This window comes from Atractosteus spatula, chromosome 12, assembly GCF_055471065.1.
Source record: "Atractosteus spatula isolate fAtrSpa1 chromosome 12, fAtrSpa1.hap1, whole genome shotgun sequence".
NCBI lineage: Eukaryota > Metazoa > Chordata > Actinopteri > Semionotiformes > Lepisosteidae > Atractosteus > Atractosteus spatula.
The window spans coordinates 22,974,205-22,997,398 of NC_142717.1; the positions used below are offsets into that span (position 1 = coordinate 22,974,205).

A 23,194-nucleotide genomic window follows, 5' to 3' on the forward strand; every position below is an offset into this window, starting at 1 on the left:
ACTAAGGAGCTATGGGGTCAAATCCCAATTGAGACCACTGCTGCTGTACTTTTGAGCAAAGTACTTCACTGAGATTGCTTCAGTAAAATGCTCAACTGCATAAATGCAAGTCTCAATGCCTGAATTAATACATTTAAAAACTGTGTTCTTTCACTCTATATTGACAGTATATTTTCAATGACAACTGCATTCACATACTGTATTCAACTTGACCCTTATTTGAAGAGGTTTTTAAGGTTTCCAGGGCCTTTAAAGGCCTTCCGTGCTCTTCGGACAGGGCTCCTTCCGGTATCTGTCACACTGCTGTAGCAATGTTTGAAATTGTTAGACAGATATTCCAGCGAGCAGAAAAAGTGCTAACAAGAGATTACTCTTGTCTATTTCCACAGCTAATAACGGCTGGAGACCACAATCATTATCTCTACCTACTCTGTGCGACAGACTAAAGAACAGACATTGTCTGGCAGGCTTGCTTTGTCTGGGTCACTTACTCCCTGCACACTAGCATGAATTCGTCACTCAAACCCCGAACACAGCTGTGTCCAGCTGTAAGACTAGTGCAGAACCTTGTGGCAAGAAGGGCCCATTAGCTGGCAACAAGGAGGAAGGCAAGAGCTGGCCTGCTTCAAACACCGTGTTCAGCTGTTCCTTACAGAGCGCATTCAAGCTGTTTTAGAAAATAAGAAATGATTAAGTTAAATACTGTATTCATATAAAAACTCTACACCCGAAGTAGCAATAAAGAAGGTAACACTCAGAAATGTGCAGGGTTCCGCCACTTTTTTTAACCATCAGAATTGCTGACATAAGTCAGAAAGGGAATTGCATGTCATCTGATGAAGACCTTTATATTAGCTCATTTAATGCCTGGTAATCAGAGGCAATTCAAGGCCAAACTAAGCTAATAGAAATTTGACTACATCATATCTGTTGCTGATTTTTCACACTAATTATCCTGGGAAAGGTACAGTATTTAAAGGCTGCTGAAGAACTCGCTCACTGTAACACACTGTACTGAACACCCAGAAAAGCGTTCTCTTTAAAAAACAGAAACAGACTTCCTTTACATATGTTCATATATTTTTAGAAGACAGAACAGTCAAGACTGAGTGTCACAATGTTGTTTTTATGTTTTAAAGTACTTATAGTGTGTTCTATGCTGGTAATAATTGGATAGTTGCACAGTTTAACTTACTTCTAAAAGTTTTAAGTGACCTCAGTCCCACCTGTTCTACTCTGCTGGCTGAGACTGATCACATGGGTGCCTGAGAGTGCTTAATTCACGTTGATGTGCATCAATACCCAGATGGGAATAAGACAGCGCAACCAAAAAGAAAACTTTCAGATACAACCTGAGCTGGATTTGATCCCAGCCATGTTAAAGATCTGGAGGTTTCAGAGTGTTCGACAGCTCAACTGATCACTGCAGCCTGGGGCTTCCTCAAAGCTTCCTCCCATACTGCACCACGAGAGAGAGAGACACAGAGCCCCATGGGTGACTTACAATCCCCAGCCATGAAGAGACGTCCTTGACTGACCATGTTCTGCAGGCAGATTAGTGAAAAGGCCCTTCAGATGTGTTAATCTGACAGGCTCAGACCCCCGCCTCAGCACATATCTGCTCTTAATTAATTAAAAACTGCCTGTGTCTCAGTCCCAGCTGTGCCTGGCTGCAGATTGAGAAAAAACTTAATTTCTGTAATTAATGAAGCATGACCGCGCGACTCACTATCTATCCACACCTGTCAAGAGCTTCCACTGCATTTGAAAGACGGTATTTCCACACCTTCCGAGAGGCACAGGCAGTCTAGACCTAGGGAACTCGATTATGGCACAGTCTTATTAAAACTCAGTGAGAGCAGAGCTCTTCAAAAAAAGAGGGAGACGTGTTCAGGAACAGGCCCTCCAACAGCCTCATTTCTGAGAATGCCACTCACTGTTCCAGGTTCTTGTACTGCAGGAGAGAAAGGCAGGCGAGCAGCCTGTTTCTCAAAGCTGATGAAGCAGAAACGCTGCTAACGAGCCGTCATGAGAAGTTCTGAATTCTAAACATGACCGTCTCTTTTCTCTGAGCTTTTCAGCGGTGGTCACCCACTCTGTTTCCACAGCCTGGTTTTGTGTGTGCTGCAATTCATATGTCACATTTTAACTCTTTATTGTTGCTAAAGGGATGGAAAGCCTCTTCAAATGGTATCATGATGAGGAGAAAAACAAATCTCATTACTATATCTGGAGAATTTTAAAACAATATAGTCAGCAATTAATGTGGTATGAAGAGCACAGAATTCCTAATACTGATTACTTTTGCAAGAAAAGGGCAACAGAAAGCTGTTCCTTTGCTTTGATATTTAAAATTGAAAGTAAAAATATGTAACTGTTTCAACTTTTTATGATTTGTCCCACATTCACATTTATGGACTCCATTCTACCCACACTGACCTACATCCTACATTGACGTCAGTCAGAGAACTACATTTTGTTTAACAAGACTGTATGCCAAATAAAATGCTCAGGAATCCCTGTCACGTAAATATTTTGCGAGTTAGGCCATGAATCACACCCGTATTTCCTGATAAACAAAGCATTTCCAGGAACTGAGTTCAAGACTTAATTTACTTCGGATACAGGCTGTGATGTAGGAGTCTCCTTAAAAACAACAATGACAAAATTTCACCTGTGTTTCATAAAAAGAATGGATGTTTTTCAGCTCTTAGAAACATGAATATATTTCTAGTTATACTTGAAATACCGTCATCCAACTAGCAAGAAAAATTGAGATAACTGGAGGAGTCGCACACAAAGACCAGTTCACCTGCTGTGTTCTGCCCTAGTTTACTAGCTCTGCTGGATTTTCATAAGGAGGCAAAGGTGAGGCCAACCCCTGGGCTGAAAGAGACAGAGATTCCTATACATGACAAACAAGGCCAAGCACAGCTCACCACCAAAACGCAGAGAGGCCCAAGCTCACAGCAGGTACCTCAGTAGCTTATGACTGACATCTTCTAACCAGTATATCATCAAGATATCCTGCAAAAAACAGCATCAGGGCTTTAATGCTAATCTGAACTAAATGAACATGTTCTTAGATAAAGTATAGCAGAGTGAGGCACGTCCGACAGAGATCTACAGTACCTGAGCACCAGCCATTAGTTAATGGAGTATAAAAGTAACACATTAACAGAAGTCGCAAAACAAGAGGGCATGTGGCCCATCCAGCCCATTTGGTAGCAAATTGACCTAAGGATCTTATCTAGCTGTTTCTTGAAAGAGGACACAATTATCTGTACTGTTTTCTATTTATTAACTCATTTGCAACATCCAAACATACATATTTTCCTGAACGCCCACATCTGTAAATTGAGAATGAATCTTGTACAAGGACTTCATCAAAAAGCTTTCTTAAAAACGAAGTACCCAATATCATGTGTTCTGTGTTTGCATGACATATGCATTACTGTTGCTCCTTGTTCAGAAAACAACATGATTAGGCAAGACCTACGTTTCTGAATCCATGCTGAGTATTCCCTAGTATCTAGTTTTCACATAGCTGGTCCTCTAAATTAGTTCTAATAATTGTTTCCATAACTTCACATCTAACAGCAGTCAGACTTAGCTTATGCAAACGGCTATACAGCATATCGGTTAAGATAACAATGGGCTATTCCTGGAGTAATCCTGGATATGAATGGATTTCAATGGCTTCAAATCCTGTTGTTAAATGAGTTCACACTGCTACATGGTGTTCAGTGTACCTAAGAAACAGCATATGGAAACGCAGGGGAAACTTTCTTTCTTCCTGATATTACACAGCAATTGGTCATTTTTTGAAGCCTGTCAACCATTAAGACCCCTTTGCAGTCAGTGTGACGGAGATTCATTAACAGAATGCTGCACAGAAAACCTAGTGATTGTTACAGTATATCTGGAACAAGGCATTTCAGAAAATAGGACACATGCTAATATTTCCTCAGCACTTCCTGTTTGCGGCGCTGAGCCTGGCGGATCAGGACACAGTGCCGTTTGATCTGTGGAATTGTTTTCCCTTTCATTTTATTGACAAACAAAGCCCAGGGACTTCTTTTCTGAGAGCTCTGGATAAATTATTAAAAAGGTGGTTCTTGAGAGCTCTTCCTTCTCTCTTCCTTGGAAAAAAAGATTTCTTACTCTTGACATTGCTCGTCGTTAAACGTGGTAATTGGCATAAATGGATTCCAGGATAATTTATTAGCTTACTTTTTCGCATTAATCAAATTTTTGTATTCAGTTCCTCTACTGCACTCCCGTCACGTCTGTACACCCCTCATAAAATCTTTTTTGGCAACTGCAAATGCAAAATTCCAATAAAATGTGTTGTAGCCTGAGACATCGGCAGAAATGCAGGACTATGCTATTCAGTACGCACAGTGAGCTGGCAGGTGTGTAACCTTTAGTAACACACATTGCCTTGGGGTTGTATTTTTGATTGAAACTCAATAAAATTCAGTTTCCCAACATCAACAGGCTTTGCGGTTTCGGAGGGGTCAGAGCAATCTTTAACGTGAAGAAGTGCTGTCTCATTACAACATCTATAAAATATGGTGAAATGACTACAGCTGGAAAGTGCAGGCTGAAACTAATCAGACTTGAGGCTAATTATCTAAAAATCTTGATTTAATTTTATTTTTAGAATAGAATATCTCGGGTGGAAAAATATTTTTTCTTCTTCTTACTTCCAGCGGCTAAGGTAATGCTTTTTAAGCTACAGAGCTGGTGAAGAACACATGCCTTCAGATGGAAAAGTCTTTCAATGAAAAAAACCCTTCATTTAACTGACATATGGAGACTTCATGAACCCCACACATTTCTACAGAGGATTATGTTAAACAGATGATTTAGAAGAAGAAAAAAAAGCACTTTTGTTGTTCATTGCATTTTCCCTAAACATTATTTAACTTGCATTGACTGGTCTTAAAACTTCTCACTTGAAAATCCGATATTAGAACACATACTGCAAGGAAGAGTACAGTTACCCATATCTTACCCATATCTTGGAGTGCCTCTAATTGCCCACTCAGAGGATTGTGATTGAACCTGAGTACACAGATAACAGCACTCTAGTCAAGCAGAAGTTATCAAAGCAAAAGAAGTTTGTTCGGCATTCCTAGAGTCCCTGTTTAAGTGTGCTCCAGTAGTTGTCACAATAAACTAGCCTAGAGTCACCTACAGCCAGACCCACAATTTTAGTCATGGCTTTAAAAATAGAAGTTCTTATACAGTACTTTACAAAACCTTGCATTACCTATTGTATCTGATTTGAATGGTAATGTGCTGTTTTTCAACACAGGAAACTTCATTAAGAATCAGACCTTGAGCTATAACAATAGCAACACTTTATCACTGTCTGCTGAAGTATCTTGAACAGAACATTAAAAAGAAGGACTCCCATGGGATGCTGCAGTAATGCTGTGGATGATCTACTGTATTCAAAGTTGTGTTGCAGTTGCATGCACTGCTTGCTCCCTGTTAAGTGTTTTCCTGAGTTCTAGTATAAAAACAAAATGCAGCCAAGAGGAACGCAGTTCCACAGCAGTATAACTGGGGCAGTGTTCCCAAACACGCTGACTAAAGGACATGGCATGAGGTTTTTTCACTTTCTGGGATTGTTAAGGCCTACTGAAGAAACACACCACTTAGGAATGTGTGCTTTTCTTCAATACATTCATATTTCCAAATACACTGTGTTCAGCCTTGGTAATACAAGTAGAACACCATTTATTAAGAGATTCTTATATCTTTATCCTGCTTGGAGGGCTGCATGGGGCTTTAGGTAAACTGCTTTAAACTAGTGCTCTGCTTTATGGATGCTCTCTGGACAACAGGAACAGACTATTATCCCTGAGATTGAATCACAAAATAACACACAATCTACCAGGAGAAAACTCACTCTGATCTCTGGACCACCACGAAATAAGGATACAGACAGAAGAATGACGTCTTATTAAGTAAATATTTGGGAGAGAAATGTCAGGTTTAGAGCAAGATTGTATACTTCAGAAAGAAAAAAACTAATGAAGAAGAGCTCAGGCTGGTTCTAAGTGGTTGCCAGGCAGTAGGATGTGGAAGATGTCTAGATACAGTGAGAACTGACCACATCCACAGTGTCAACAATTCGCTCTCCTCTGCCAAACTCCACCTTTACAAACAGTTCACCTTCCATTGTAATCCTGAATAGCCACATGCTATGCAAAGATTGAGCTGCTTTAAACTCCACAGAAAAGCATTATCTTATTTTAACTGTAATGATCATACAGGCACTTTACAGATGCGCCCAAAGGCGATTTCTTAATGTCCAAAAATCACTCTGAAAATGTGCAGATGCCTATTCCCATTAAAAATATTATTTTAGTGCGTGTCTAAACACATTATGATAGATTTAATCAATGATAGCTGCCTGCATTGCAGCTAAATATACTCACTAAAAGCAATCCTTCACCAAACTTTCCAATGAATGTCTGCATTTTACAGAATAAGCCTTTGGAGAACACGAGTCGCGTTCAAAAGCAAATGGAGCAGTTGAAAGCGCCTTTTTGCTACCCAAAATGGCGTTGTATTTGAATAAACAGTCTTAGGACTACATTTAATTTGGCCGCACTTTAATAAAGGCAAGCAGTTACATTTGTACACCATGTTTTTCCCCGTTCATGGACTTGTCTGGACAGGGAGTATCATCTTCCCATGGGACTGTGGTTCATGTCCTTCCACTGGCAGCACCAACTGGCCCACTCAAACCGACTGAACTGGCACCAGAAGTTTTGCTGGGAAGTGCGCTTTTGACTTAGTTCTCTGGCAGGGATTTTGTGAGTGAAGTGCACTTCAAAAAATAATTAAAAATATGTTTCTCTGGCAGGAGAATTAAGGACAATGAGAGCCCTGTCACACACAAGGCCGTTTCCCTTCTCCTTCCTGTTTGTCGGTGCTTGTCCGCAGGACCGAACGCTGGAAAGGAAAGACTCCTCTTTCCCCAGGGTCAGCGAGAGGCGGAATATGAATATTTCCAGTCTCTGACCGATACCTACATTCACTCGGTCGTGAACGCACGACACTTCATCTGGAAATGCAGGCTCGTGCTGCGCTAATACGGGCCGCCTTTGCTCTTACAGGAGCAAAAACATCATAAGAAAATGTCAGCGGTAAAACCTTTGAAAGCAGAAATATAACAGGTTGTACTTGCATGGCCAAATTATACTTCTCATCTGCATTCAGTTGCAACTAAAAAGTCTAAGCAGTTCGGAAGTCTGATGGGTTTAATTTCCATTGAATATCAATCAGCATGAGAAAGAAAGGATGATATAGACCTTTACCCAGATGATTATCTGTTTTGGCCCATTCCCAGGACTGAATGGCAGATATGAATGGGGGTATTAAGGTAGGGGTTTAATAAAGCTGTGAGAAGAAGCTATTTTGGTGTCTGTTGCCAGTAGCACTCTCAATATTTCAGTAACATAAAAAACACAACTGCTACACGTTAAGGAGCGGAGGGAAAAACAAGAGAAAAAGAGGATGGCAGACAAATCCAGATGGTGCCTTTCACCGCAGTGACTGAATTTTTAATTTCACAGCTGTCCGCATATGTGCTTGGCCACCTCCGACAGCGACTCTCTGATCGTGTTCAGGAGATTAAACAAGCGAACCAGGGACTGATAGACTCCAGGTCCCCAGTGACACACCTCTCATCCACACCGGCACACGGCTCACCAGAGCGCCAAGATAAACACACAGGTCTCCTCTCCTCCTGGATTATGTCTTCTCAGTCCATCTGTGTCTGACAGCCTGACAGATTCTGTTACAGTACATCGAGAGTTTTTGTGGTGAATCGCAAAGGTAAATTAAGATGGCACATTGTATTTATAACGACTGGATTTGTGAAAGGGACAATCTATAACACTCCTAGAGTGATATACCCTATTATTTCTGCTTCTGCTCTGTAGAATATTCTTGAATGTAACAATTGATAAAAATGAGAGGAGGCCATTTAGAGCCATATCTAACCTGTTAGGCCGTTAATTGATCCGAGGAGCTGATCCAGCTGATTCTTGTACGAAATCATCAACATGGCTGGGTAGGTTATTTACCCAAATCAATCTTTGAGTATGGAATAAGGGTATCCTGTTTCCTGTTTTACATGCTTTCCGACTTCGTTTCCACTTGCGTCCTCTGGTTCGTACGTCTGTGTTGATTCTGAAGAAGTCCAGAGTGTTGACTTTGTGGATTTGCCTTGGAGGATCTTGAGTAGGCAGATCAGGTATGCTCACAGTCGTCTCTGTCCTCGGAGCAAAGCAGGAACTCCTCGAGACTGGGATTCCTCTCTGAGGCAGAGCTCTCGGCTGTGCCTGTGCTGCACTGCTCAGCAGACTTCACTGGAATGCGCGAAGAGCACTTTGTCTTCCCCTTGTGGGGTTGGAGAGCAGCATCCTGTGGTCCTTTCTCCAGGGGGTGGTGCAGCGGATGAGCATGGCAGGCAATGAAGTGAGTGATGCTGGGTGGAAATGTGTTAGAAGAGTGCACGAGTGAGCAAGCGTGTGGGCGAGGTGGGCACAGACAGGATGAGAGAGTGAGGGCCAGTCTGCCTATAAGAAATTATTACAGTATAAGGAAGGATGTGATTCACCTTGCTTCAAATGCAGTTCAAGTGAAGGACACCAATAAACCTTCACATTTCCATTGGTTTGTAAGCTATACATACTGTAGAGTGAAATTAGGATGTGACTTTACAAGCTCGACTTGAGGAGCAAAATGGGAACACAAATGTGATGCAAAAACAGTCTATTGCAAGGCTATAACATAACCGCACTGTGAGCTGCAGGCTTCTTTCATCTCCCCTCAGTGTAGCGCACAATAATCCCTCCAATACATTACAAACTGGGCTGCGTGAACTGAATAGCTCTTGACCAGGACAAAAACAATGTTAAAGCAGTGAGACTGACATTACGGAGCTGCTGAAAAGGAGACAGGGTGCATAACCAGAGAGTGAATTTTGATTCACTGCACATCTCAGATCCACTTTGCCAAGCATTAAAAGCCTAATTCTGCATCTTGTTCTGTTCAGCCTATTAGTGAAGGCTGTATACCTTCTCAAATGACACTGGTATCAGGAAGTGTGCAGGCTGATTATGGTAATAGGATATTGGGACAACAAAGATGCCCTTTAGGAAAAGCTAAAGCACAAAAGCACAGTGACAAAGCAACATACTTTGTTTATATAACATCAGGCTTTTTTCTAGACTTGGGAGCCACAAATGCTAAGTAGCGAGTCAAACATCAGAAAGATGAAACAATCGATTTGTGAGCAGGAATAATCTCTCCCTACTTCTGATCTGCAGGCACCACAAGGAAAAGATACCCAAGGCAAACTTCAAGGAGCGAGAAAATAAAAAAAAATCCAATTAGGAACTAATTGAAAACCAAATGGAAATATCTAATTACACAGGGACATGCTTAATCTTCAATGCATTCCTGATAGCCAGCACTTGTCACTTTCAGTGTTTGCTATGCAGGATTTGTCAGTCTTCAAACATATTGGTATGGAGGCCGCATCTGCTGTCTGCTCTTTAGCTAATGATCAGACAGAAGATTGTTTCTTTCACCTTGTTTAATTAAAAAAAGAAAACAAACAGGAAATGTTTACATGCCTCGCTGATAAGCCCATTTGAACTAATATTTCAAATTCCCAAGTCAACATTTCATTACTACTCAGTGATTAAATCTACAGTCACCTTTAGAATTGTATTTGAAGTACGGAAAAAGGACTTATAAAAGCAATGAAAAAGACCCCCCAAGATCACAAGCTCAGTTTCAAGATGTGCCACTAGTAGGCTTCGCACTGCAGCTTAGCAAACCTTCAGTAAGTGATGTGTGGGAACTGCATGGTCCATGTCTGTAGGGGGAGCTGCCTAGCCTACAGTGCTATATGGGTTGTGCAAGGTGGCTGGGCTGTTCTTAAAGGGTCCTTTCACCACTTCATATTAAGTGACAGGCCATTACCATAAAACAACAGCTTAGTTTAGAACTGTTTTTCATTTCCTTGTGCCACAAGAGACCTTTTTGGCACAAGGCTTAAACCCTTCTTGTTGAGGTAATGGGAAATGGTTTGGTTTTTCATCTTTTAAAGGTCCCAGAAACTGAGCACGACGGTCAACTCTGAGGATGCTCAGAAAGGAAGAGAATGATCGATGAACTCTGGAAATGTTTTAAATGTATTAAAGTGGCAGTAGGGACACTGGGAGGTTTCTTTATACTCCAAGCATAAACATGTGTATTTATGCAATTCCATACAAGAACACTGATGCCAAAGTGACAGCTTGCTTGCAGAAATGGTGTCTGCTATAAGTATGCACATATCAAAACATTAAGCAGCTGAATCATTTCATTACTGTGTATAGGATTTTTTTACAATGTAGTTTTTCAGAAGATACAAGAAAACACCTATCGCCTAACTGAATTTTTTCTCAAAAAGCCATTAAATATCAATACAATCAGAACACTTTTCAAAAAGGTCTCCATCTTTGATGAAAAATAATGCTTCTGTGGTGACTACAGTAGAAACAGCAACATATCTCTCCAGCATAAATACATTATACTGTCAACTCACCTGACCTCTTAAGGCTTCTGTATGCAATGCTGTGCTTCAGGGTTTCAGGCCGGAACAGTTAAGCACACTGACTGACATCTGAAATTCAAAGGTTCAGACCGCAGGCCTGCAGTACTGTTCAAATGTCCCCTGACAAAACAGTCTTTAAAAGTAAACATTAAATAAAAATAAGGGTACAAGACTGATGTTAGAAATTCAGTCAAAAACAACTGCATCTTAACAAGCTTGTTATTATTTAATGAGAGCACTGTGACTGATGTGAAAAACATTACACCTTGCAAATGTTTTTAACTGGCTTAAAAAGGAAAGTTTTACATAGACTAGGCTTCTTGTGGTTTATGTATTCACCAGCATATCAAAGCTATTTTCATTCACTTATCAGTAATTCAGTCACACTTTAGAATAAGACCTTGTGGAGTTTTACAGAAGACAGTGCAATACAGCAGGCTGACATTCATTAGATAAAGGCTGACAGGTTTACAAAGCTGACCTCGGCACACAAAACAGCTATGCCTGGAAATGCATAGGCTCCAATACATATTTAATATGGCAACTTTATTGCAACTATTCTGCATCTCCATAACTAGCAGAAATTATCTTTCTACATTATATGGGGAAGGTTAAAGGAAAGGAATAAATAATATGAAACTAAGTCAAGGACCTAGAAACATGATGGCACATCTTTATTTTATGGAAATATTCTTGTAGATTTGTTTTCTCCCAATTGCTGCCATTTTGAATATTTATATGCCAGAGCAACTTAAAAGGCACAATATCTCAGATAACTAAACTGAACAATATTCTAGCATGTGTGTGGGTCACAGATTATGAGCAATATGACTAATGTTGTAAATGACAATATTTCCATTTGATCACCGTTGCAATTAATCGTCACTGCAATATTGTCATTTCTATCGAGGCAATGAATAACCAACTTAAGGGATGTACTGAAAATTAAAATGTTGCAATTTGCTTCAACCAATAAAAAATATACTATAGGTCAAACTTTTTTTGTTTTGTGGTTAAAACTTGTTCATCGGTTAAACAATTATTATTATTATTTTTAAAAATTGGATCACAGACCAACCAAATGTAACCAAATATATGAGCTTTTCTGCAACAGAGATACAGTAAGAACAGTGCCCACAGACTGACTGTTTTAAGATTTTTTTTTCCAGCAGAAATTTTGGACTCTACTGCTATATACACTTAATATTTTAATTCTGCAGGCTATAAATAAGAGCTGAATACTAATATTACCTGTGTCGTAGATTATTGTGGTATCTGACACATTGACAGAGCTGGATTATAAGAAAGCTGAAACATGTTGGAGCTGAGAGGTGAGAAGAGGCCGTACAGTGTCAGGGTAAACAGCTCACATCACAGGTTTAGTCTAGTACAGTGCACACTACACTATAGGCTTCAAGTCTGACCACCTTGATTTGGATTTCCAGGAGGAGCAGTGTTAAAGCTTGTGCTTTATCACTCCATCACTATTACTAATCCAAACCAAGGTGCCTGCATTGGCTTATCTTCCCCTTGGCACTCCCTATCATCCCAGAAACAGTTCACCAATTGATTAATGTGCTTACTCAACATGAAGAATTTGTATATTCACTTCAATGCTATGTTCTCTGAGGAACACCGCTAGTGCAAATCCAAATGCATGGAGTACATACACACTGTGTATGTCTGCATACTGGCACGCACAGTCACCATGATGATAGTACCAAAAGATTTTGGGGGAAAAAAAGGTAAGAGGTTAAATATTGATACAGTAAAACCCAGTGCTTCACAGAAGAAACCACACGCTTGGGGCCAGCTACAGTACATTGCTGACAGTGGCTGATGATGTGTGTCTTCTGGGAAAATAGCAAGACTACACTTCCACACTGCCTGAGTGCTTTATCATGAAGACACGATCCGGAGGTCAGACTGGGCTGTCACTGTTCTTATCAGAGCCTTTACTGAGCAGGTCTTTCTCAAGACTTCGTAAAGGTGTCTCAGGGGATCTTAATGTATTCAGCTGTTATTATATCCTGCGACTAGTGCTGTCCAAACGACATCCTCAACACACTGTAGATCAGCCCTCAGGACAATGCACAATGTGTAGCAAGGACCAAAGGTCTCTGTCTCTTTTGCTGGTACTTGTACAATGCTATCATCATCACTAATAATCTTGTTCAGACGTTTAAGATTCACCTTACACATGTTCAAGTTGTATACATACAGTATCATTTCTCACCGGAATGTGTCTCAACAAACAGAAATTCACAGACTTTCCTGGTATTCCAGTACCACATATGGGAATACAAAGTAAACAGCAGCTTTAGATTCTAACTATACAGCTTTATAGTGCCACCTAAGCTGGCAATTCTGCATTGCAGAGAAATATTTTCTCATGAAAACTATTCAGTTTTACTTAACTACTGTACCAGTGTCTTGATATCTCTACTTCATGATGTCATGGCTGTAAAGACATTTCAATGGAGTCAATAAGATATGCTGAAGAAAAGGAAAAGGGGAATAATGAAAACCCGACTCTCATCACTGGCTATTTTTGATGATTTTTCATGGAATGGAAAATCCTGTCATTAAAGTAACTGCACACTAAAGGGTTTTAAGCCACATGAGAAGAAATACCTGTACATACGGCTTACTGAACAGATATCAACACTTCACTTTGAACGTACTGTAACTGTTTGTTGGGCTCTACTTACAATTCAATTTAAGCCATTTACAGTATGCTCGTTTTTTTAACAAGATTCCAGCTAATTAAACCCTGGAAATTGTAATTTGTTGTATACTCTTTTTATCTCCAACTAAGCAAAGTGGGAAGCTGTTTACCACAGTGAGAGGAGAACACAAAGGCTGGTGACAGTCATTTAACCAGCCGGTCCCGACCAGATCCCTCTTCCTACAACCTCATTGGATTTGCTTTTTAAAATTGCATTTCACAATTATTTTTTCTTCTGTAAGTCACAACAAGGAATTGTTAACTATCCATCAGCTCAGTATACAACCACCACTCTTGTATTAGTAGGGCAGAGCTGAGAAATGTGCAGGCCATCCAATGGAATATGCCATTTGCCATTTTCCACACTGCGAGGCCCACTGCCTATATTGCAGTGATGCCCCTCTTGGCGACTCTCAGGTGCAGGCTCTACGGCAAATGGGAGGCCCCAAGGCATCCCTCTTGCATAAAGAGCAGAGGCTGCCCAGTGTGATGTTTTTAGCCCTACCCCGCTGTTAGCCCTCAGCCGATTGAGTGAAGCACTGCTTGTACAATATCGGTAGCAATCAGCTAAATCCCCATCCAGCATCGACCATTGATCAGAGCCTGCACTCAAGTCCCTTTTATACACTAAGAAATACATTCCACATAACCACCCCTCTGTGAGTGGAGGAAGCTACAGTAAATCCCCAAAAGTGCGACAAACAGATTTGTATTTTCACTTGAGAGCATTATGCAAAAATTGGTAAATACTGTACCACAAGAGACAAATGTTCTTATCCACACTTTCATTAGAGTTTAACTAGAAATGTGCACATCTCTACATCTACAATATCTGCACATTTTTATTATCAAATGCTTCATTACCTCATTAATTAGAAAACACCTTTTACCTGATGAATGAAAACAGCCTGATTGTGTGCAGAGTCCTAGAAGAAAAAGGATGTGGTTTTCTGCCTCACGAGTTTCAGCCTCTCCAGCTTGGTTATTGTTATTTTCTTTTTTAAAAAAAGCTATGACTAGCTTAAAATAGAAATGATACTGTAGATTTTTATATGCACAAGCCCTGGATGTTTTTGTGACAATCTGCCTTTTAAATTTCACATTGGAAGATGCTTCATTTTTTTTTGCTATTCTCACATTTTACCAGAATGCTTCTTTTCCTATTTCTGCAAGACCAGAAGGTTACATGTCCTCTGAGTCCTGTCTCCATAACATTACCCAAAAAAACACCCACATTAAACAGAACACAATGGATCTTAGTTTTCCAGACCAGGGGAGTTTTCCAGACATGATCTGGGCTTGTGACGTAAATCTGTACAGCCCTGGTCTGATCCTGCCAGAAAGCTGTATCATTTCAGGGCGATCAAGCCACCCTTAGTGCGAGGAGAAAACATGCCTCTAGAGCAGGGGTGGGGAACCTTTTTTCTGCCAAGGGCCATTTGGATATTTATAACATCATTCGCGGGCCATACAATATTATCAATTTAAAATTAGCCTGCTATATTTGGTCAAACATTTAATTAACTCACCCCTAATGTGATGGCTAGAACTGCTTCTCTTTGGTGAGGCGTGTGATGTTAGCTGGTATTGATGATGTTGCTACTTGCAACTGCTTTTCCAGGTTTGCGTCGGTCAGTCTAGAGCGCAGTCGATCAAACATCATTGAGTTCCCCGACAGGTTTTCCCTTCATCTCCATGAACTGCTTGACTTCATCCCGCAGTTCGTAAAACACAGTGTGTTAACACTTTCACAACGTATACACTCCCAGCCTGCCTGGCACTGACTGTCCTCTGAGTCACCACAATACAGGCAGACGGGCCGCGGGCAGCCGACGAGAAGCATGCGTGTCTGTCCCGTCACGTTATTACGATATCACGATAAAAAATTTTATATTAGTCGATATCGATAATTAGCACGATAAATGTCAAATCATTATTTCTTTCAAGTTTAAAGGCAGATTTTTTCTCCTGAGTGAAAGTTGAAGAAACCAGACAGTTAATTGGTAAATTAAACACCTCTTTATTTTAAGAACACAACACTCGCCAAACAGCAGAAACATTAAACGAATCTGTTAGCTGCCCGGTCTGCAACACACACGCGCACTCGCGCAGTATTTTGTGCGCATGCGCAAACAAAAGTATATATTGAACTTTTGTTAAAATCATATAGAGGAAAATTATATCGCGATAATTATCGTTATCGAATTATCGCCCATCTCTACGCCTGCGGTTGCCTTGGCAGGGCCAGACCAAATGATTTCGCGGGCCTTATACGGCCCGCGGCCGGACGTTCCCCACCCCTGCTCTAGAGCAACAAATAAAAATGTCAGTAGTGCTTCTGCACATATCTTTCTTTTTACTGGTCCATCTTAGTTCCTACAAAACACATAGTGTCCAGATGTGGATTTTCAATGGGAGAGCTGACATTATCTTAGCTTTGTCTGACTGAGTTGGACTCTTACTGTTCTACCATATAACTTCTTTTCTCAAGCCCCCAGAACTGCTAGCACCCAGTCTTCTCAATGGGCTATTAATAATGACGTACTAATAAGTCACTGTCCACGAAAGCCACAGAATCACAGCTCCTCCTGGCAGTTATCTGTGGACAGTACTGACCGGACTCAGACCATGTGGATAGCTAATTGGTTCTGCCTTCCTCGCTGCTCACTGTCTTATTCCCAGTAGTTCCTCTCCCTTATGGGGAGAAAGGATGGGATAAAAGATACATGATCAAAACAAGTGACATTTGTTCACATGCCTCACCACTAAGATTTTTATTCCTTTCAAATGCAGGTCTTTTCCTGTGGTTGAAGCTATACTTTTTGCCCTCTCTGCTGCATCACTTCCATTGCACCCAGCTGCTCTATTACTATAACTACCTCTCACAACAATACTACCAGCAATATTCAGGGAGCTGTGTGATTGTTTTCCTGTTATAATGCAAAACGCAAATTGGAAAGCACCTGTGCAGAATTTGGAAGACTTGTCTTAGAAAATGTACCCATATAAAATATTGTGAGGTAACTAAGCACAACATAATTACCAGAAACTACCTGTCCATTTGTAAAATCTCACTCTTGGCAGTGAATCTAAAATCTTACTTTTTCACAGAACCGTCTTTCCACTGACTGCTTGACTACTAAGGAGAAATTATTATTCGACACAGGAGGCAGACAAGTAGAAGCAGTAAGAGTTACCAGCCTTGCAAGTATTGCACAATAATTAGCTAAGTGGAACCTCTGCATTAAAACTGAAGAGCTCACTCCTTAACACTTTGACAGGTGCTTTTCTCTTATCAGAGGATATCACTGCTAATCTGTGTGAAAGAGTAAGAATTTCTGGGCTGTTAATCTATTTTAGTGTCACTTTAGCCTCCCGGCAAAAGCTTTAGCATCTGAGCTTATTATCCCTGGGACAGAAAGACTGACGTTAATTTAAAATCCTGTGCTACTTCCACTCTCCCTTAATCAATTGCTGTGTTGGATTCAACAATCTTCTTCACTAACAGGGACAGTTTACACAACAAGACTGCCACGTGGTTCTTTAAAAACAGGGCCAACCAGAGCTAGGCTCTCTCATCTTGCCTTGGGAACCTTGATCACCACTCAATCTAGCTTTTCTGCAGGAGTATCTGGCTGAGAAGGGCCACTTCGTAACACACACCCCCGTTAGCAAGCCGTAAATATTGGCACAGATCCCAAAGCTCCGGGAGTATGATGACATCCATGCTCAGGCTGGTTCAGTCTAGAATACATTATGTCTTGAGGGGAAAACCTACAGTTATTAATATGAAATGCGTTGTCTCAAACTGTGTTCATCTGCATAAAACAGTGTTTTCTCCAGAATCCTCTTGGAAATCAGACTCTCTAGTGTTTTCCTCAACTGTATGGTACTTTGATAAATGGCATTACATAAGACTGGCTGGATTTTAGTCCCATTTACATCTGTCTCTAGGATGACAAACCATGTCTTCACTGTCCCTGCTCTTAACATCAGAAGAAGTGCTGATGATGATACTAGGTAATGGTGAGTCACTTCCTCCCTCTCCAACTGGAGAGATTATCACATGCACCCCTCCCCCAGCTGGGACAGCCGGTGACACTGGGGTTAAAATGCAGCTATTAATCTTCGTTGGAAGCTGCCAGCAGAGTGAATGCATTTGCTGGTGGTCTGTGGAGAGAGATGGAAATCCTTGTCTCTTCTGAGCCAATTACAAAGGTGGTGATGAATTTGCAGTGACAGAACAAGGGATGCTGGGCGGGGAAGGGGGGGTGGCCACTGTGTTGGCCAGAACTCCTTGGTGCATATTACCAGGAGTAATACCAGCTTCATCTGAGAGCAACACTAACTCAACACAAATTTATCATCTAGAAATCGCAAGGCTAATGTGCTGTACCCGAAAACCCCAGTTGTAAACATCTATAAGAAGACCTATGCCAACGAGGCAATTGGAATTTTCTCAAAGGCTTAGAGGTATTTAAAATGGTTTACTTCTTCTTCAATGAATGCTGAAGAATTGAACAATAAAGAGTATGACACAGTGTGGATTCAGGTGGAAAGACCCCCTACAATAAAAATATAAAACTAGCAACAACTGATCAGTCCGATGCTCTCTATGCACTCTCCATGCTGCAAGTACAGAATGTACCCATTCTACTACTGGAGCCCCGAAGACATACAGTACAGCATTTCAACAAGAGACGCATTACCACAGGCAGTGGAATCGGACCAGTGGTCTAGCAGAATATTCTGCCCAAGGGCACATCTGTCATAGACTACAGCAGGGTAAAGACCTTTCGTCCAATAATGACACAAAGAGAAATACAAGAACTGACAGCATAAGAATATCCATGTTAGTAATAAGACAAAGAGACCCCTTGAAGGAATACTACTGGTGACAAGTTCTATTGTTCAGTCAGCAGAAAATTACTGCAAACCCACCTAAAAAGTAAAACATACTAAGGGCAAAAGGTATGCTATTCTGTTGGAGAAGACCAAATTCCTTTAATTGCACCATTATTAAATTGCAATTAAATTCACCAACTGCACCAGGCCAGCAGCCATATCACCCTGCAACTCACAACTGGCAGCCCACTGAAGCTAAGCAGGTGTGAGCCTGGTCAGTACCTGGATGGGAGACCTCCTGGGAAAAACTAAGGTTGCTCCTGGAAGAGGTGTTAGTGGGGTCAGCAGGGGGTGCTCACCCTACAGTCCATGTGGGTCCTAATGCCCCAGTATAGTGACGGGGACACAATACTGTAAACAGGCGCTGTCCTTTCGATGAGACGTAAAACCGAGGTCCTGACTCTCTGTGGTCATTAAAAATCCCAGGGCGCTTCTCGAAAAGAGTAGGGGTGTAGAGTGGTGAGCGTTCTGGCGCACTATGGCTGCTGTCGCATCATCCAGGTGGGACTGCACATTGGTGGTGGTGGAGGGGAGTCCCCATTACCTGTAAAGCGCTTTGAGTGGAGTGTCCAGAAAAGCGCTATATAAGTGTAGGCAATTATTATTATTATTATTATTATTATTAACAGTGAGTTGGCCTTCAACAGCATAACACTACTGGATTGCCTCTGCCTTCATGTGGTGTCAAATAAGATTTTGTCCAAAGAGGACAGAGCAGGGATTAGCCTTTTCTTTTTTCTCTGCCAGGGATACACATCTCTTTTTTTTTTTGCTTAAATGCACTCTTACTCTAATGATAAGAAAGTGATGTTGTCATGCAATAATGCCAAATTACACTGACTGCACTCTCGAAGCTTGAAATACCAAAAGCACTGTTACAGTGCTGCGCTATATGGTCACATCAGGTTAATCCATCTTGTTCCTGATTAATTCATCTTAAGAAAGGTTCAAAATTCTCTTTAAGAAGTTTACTTTCGAAAAGTACAATTTACAGCATTTGTTCAAGCAAGCAATGGTCAAAATCAATTATACAGTAGCAGCTGGAAAACAGCTGTCTCTCCGTGCAGAAATAGCAAAAGTTAAAAGTTTTCATTTGATTTGCTTTCTCTCCAGACTCCTCCCACCTTTCCCCTGCGAGTCAGCAGCAGTTATAAAATTGCAGTTCCTCACCCAGGGTGGAAAACCCAATCTATTCAAGAGTATGTCTGATCAGATTTAAAGCTCCTTTTTATTGCTATTCATGGCATTAATTGGCAAAATACAGTAGGGTCTTAACCACTGTGAGGGTTCAGTGCACAGAGCTGGCTTGAAGAGTCTAGTTTGCATATAACTAACTCCACCACCATACATGCACAATGTACAACAGTATATAGTATGTCTGGCTAAAAAATATAAGTAACCCTTCCTTATATGATAATTAAAGTACTGTACTAATGCATTGGCTTAAATTAATTAAAATAACTTTGACCAACTATAACAAAACAGTAATCAGCTAAAATAAACATGAATCCCTCCTCTGTGTCCAGCGGATGCCTGCACTTTCTGTGCTTTTATAATTATAATTGCTTACACTTATACAGCGCTTTTCTGGACATTCCACTCAAAACGCTTTACATGTAATGGGGACTCCCCTCCACCACCAGCAGCAGCCATAGTGCGCCAGAATGCTCATCACACACCAGCTATTAGTGGGGAGGAGAGCAGAGTAATGAAGCCAATTCATAGATAGGGATTATTAGGAGGCCATGATTGGTAAAGGCCAATGGGAAATTTGGCCAGGACGCCGGGGTTACACCCCTACTCTTTTTGAGAAACGCCCTGGGATTTTTAATGACCACAGAGAGTCAGGACCTCGGTTTTTACGTCTCATCCGAAGGACGGCGCCTGTGTACAGTATAGTGTCCCCGTCACTATACTGGGGCATTAGGAGCCACATGGACCGCAGGGTGAGTGCCCCCTGCTGGCCCCACTAACACCTCTTCCAGCAGCAACCTTAGTTTTTCCCAGGAGGTCTCCCATCCAGGTACTGACCAGGCTCACACCTGCTGAGCTTCAGTGTATTGCCAGTTGTGAGTTGCAGAGTGATATGGCTTTTCCAGCTATTTCCCTGCTCTGTGATTTGCACTGTAATGAAAAAAGCAATAATAAATGACAGTGAGCCTGTCATTCCGCATACTGCCGACACAGCACCAGGAATGTTTGTTACAACACCAAAGACCATGTTGAGATGCTGATGCTGGGTAGGGGGTACTTGGGCAAGGAGAGGCCCACTTCAACTAGCTACTGTAGGTTAATTTAAAGCTGCCCTTAATAGCCTTTGGTTTGATCTCATCCTGCTCTGCTCTTCTTCCATTCAAGACTCTGCTGGCCAGACAGAATTACAAATTCACTTCTTTTTTGTTAAATTTGCGGATGTCGAGACTACTGTAGTTTTAACATGTTTAAAGGCTGTTCAATGACTAGATCTGCCTCTTAATTAATAAAATCTAAATACTGAGCACACAATCAGGTCTAAAGCTGAGAAAAATATTTTAGCTTATTTTAATCGAAAGCCACTTACTCATCTTCTCCTATGTTAGCGTGGTTCTCAGGAGAACACAACACTGTGCTACCACAAGCTAGGTGACAAATGGCAACTCCAAACAGGGAACAGCAGGAGAGGGAATGGGATTTAAAACTTTAAGCATGAAAAAAGGTCTACCGACCAAAGTGGATGTCATGCTGCTGTAAAAAAAAAAGCGATTAATGCCATTTGACGTTTTCCTTGATGCAGATCTCTGCAACAGAAATGGATGTCGCTGATTTTATTTCTGATAATCTTATCTGGATATTTGCTTACGATCGTAAGAAGCACTGTGGCAATACTGAACGCACAAGCTGCTGGGAGATTTTATTCAAGGAAATGCTTTCTGAGACAAGTGGCGCCAGAGCCAGGTTTTATAATGATATAAAATAGGAATCTGCAGAAAATTATAGAGCTCAGCCGGTCTACCTCTTTGCTCATTTGTCTCATGAAAATACCCAGGACCTTCTGTTCCTAGAAGCCTTATCACATCTTTAAACCTGCAAGTTTCCGAGATGGAGAGTGAGAGTTCTTTAATTGCTCTGCGTTGCTTCACACAGACTCTCACTGTAACATTAACAGCTCTCAAGACTGTGATTCTTAAATACAGCTAATACAGATTCTTTAATACATGAATGCAAAAACCAAACCTCATCTGCTGAATGACTTTAGGTACCTTCCTGGCAAGAGTGTCCCTGTATTCCACTGTAAGGCAGGGGAGCACAGCCTCCTCTGAAATCTTTCACAATGCTCAACAAGTAGGTCTGCCAAGGGCCGGTTAACCCTCAAAAGGTTTTTCCTGTCATAAACCACAGACAGCCCTGAAGTGAAGGTACTTAAATAGCCAGATGCCCAGCCACTTCAACACTGCTACATTTTTCTTTTGCTTACCTTTTGTCTTAACGGAAAATTACTTTTCAGAAATTTAAGTTTAGGTCAAAAATGTTTTGAATTAAAAAGGTTGACACTTTAAAACTTGTTTCAGATCTAAACTCTCCACCATCTGTATTGCTTTCTCTCTTCCACTTCCTCCTCCATTTGCTCAGTGATGGGGCTGTCACATAGCGTGCCCATCTCTCATTCTTTTTTCCTTGTTTTCATGGGTGTATTCAATCCATGAAAACTCTACCAAATGTAACACTGTTCTGATAGAGTTATACATGAGAACTAATGGAAATATACAAAATTGTACAGAAAAAATTGTGTTTTCTACACATCTTCCCCTAACACTAACAGAAAAGTAGAAGAAATGCAGTTTCTTCTCTGTAAAAAACCTCTTTCACATAAAGCAAACGACGAGACCTTGTATTGGACAAATCCGCTAATATTAGTAAAGAAAGAAGCCTTTATATGTAAATGCAAAGGGAACAAACAGATCTTTGGCTTGGTTTCATGATTAGTACAAACATTGTTTTTCTTAAGACGCTGGTCTAAAAACACATCCCTTGAACGAGAACTGCAGATGGTCTATGGGAAAAGTCCTCTCGTCCACTGCATACTAACATATCCTGACTTGCATATCCCAATACACTGCTGCCTAGTGAAAAGTTCAGGAAGTAAATGCATCACAAAATCTTTACACTGACAGACCAGGGAAAGCCGCCAATATGCCAACATGGGTTTATGGCTTTATCGTTCTGAGCAATGGGTATTTTTTCCCCTTACTTTCCCCTGTTAGACAATCATTACCAGACACTCCTGCTGGAGCATAGCCTTAAGCTGAAGAATGACATCTCAATTCATAATCAAGCCATTTATATTCATCTACTTTCTGATCTGATTTTTTTTCTTCTTTTTATTTAATATTTGATGCTCTGTGGTCTTTGATGGTTTAATTTATGGAAACAGAATTATTAAAGGCCTACTTAGCATGGACATACTAATTCAGCTCTCATCCCCCTCGTAAAACGTGCAATGGAAAAAACAGGGAGAACTGTATTTTTATATTTGTCTTTAAAAGATGAAAATGGTTTCTAAGTTACTAAAAAGTATCACCAGACAGCACGAATCGGTCGTTATCTGGGGCACACATTTACATTAAACTGTGTAATTACCATTAATAGACACTAATGAGCGTTCTGTGATACTCGCCACCCCACACATACACTTCCTTTGACAAATTACATATTCTCATTTTGCTCATTTTATCACTTTTTTCACGCCTCAGCCTCCCAGCCATAATTCTTATTTCCCAGGAAAGGAAGTAAAGAATGAAACAGTAATACAATATCTTGTAGACCTGCAGGATTTACGACAAGTCAGGGGGTGTAACTTACATGGGCAACCACTGCAAAATCAGTTTAGATCTAGGTTATTGATACTTTACCCAAGTATATGATCCAGCATACACTACAGAACATGC

General features: G+C 40.9%; 1 protein-coding gene across 4 annotated transcripts in view; it reads right to left on the minus strand.

Moving 5' to 3' along the window:
- The window catches only part of galnt1 (UDP-N-acetyl-alpha-D-galactosamine:polypeptide N-acetylgalactosaminyltransferase 1), a 205,530-nt gene that overhangs the window by 70,005 nt on the left and 112,331 nt on the right, over positions 1 to 23,194 (minus strand). The window lies entirely within an intron of this gene.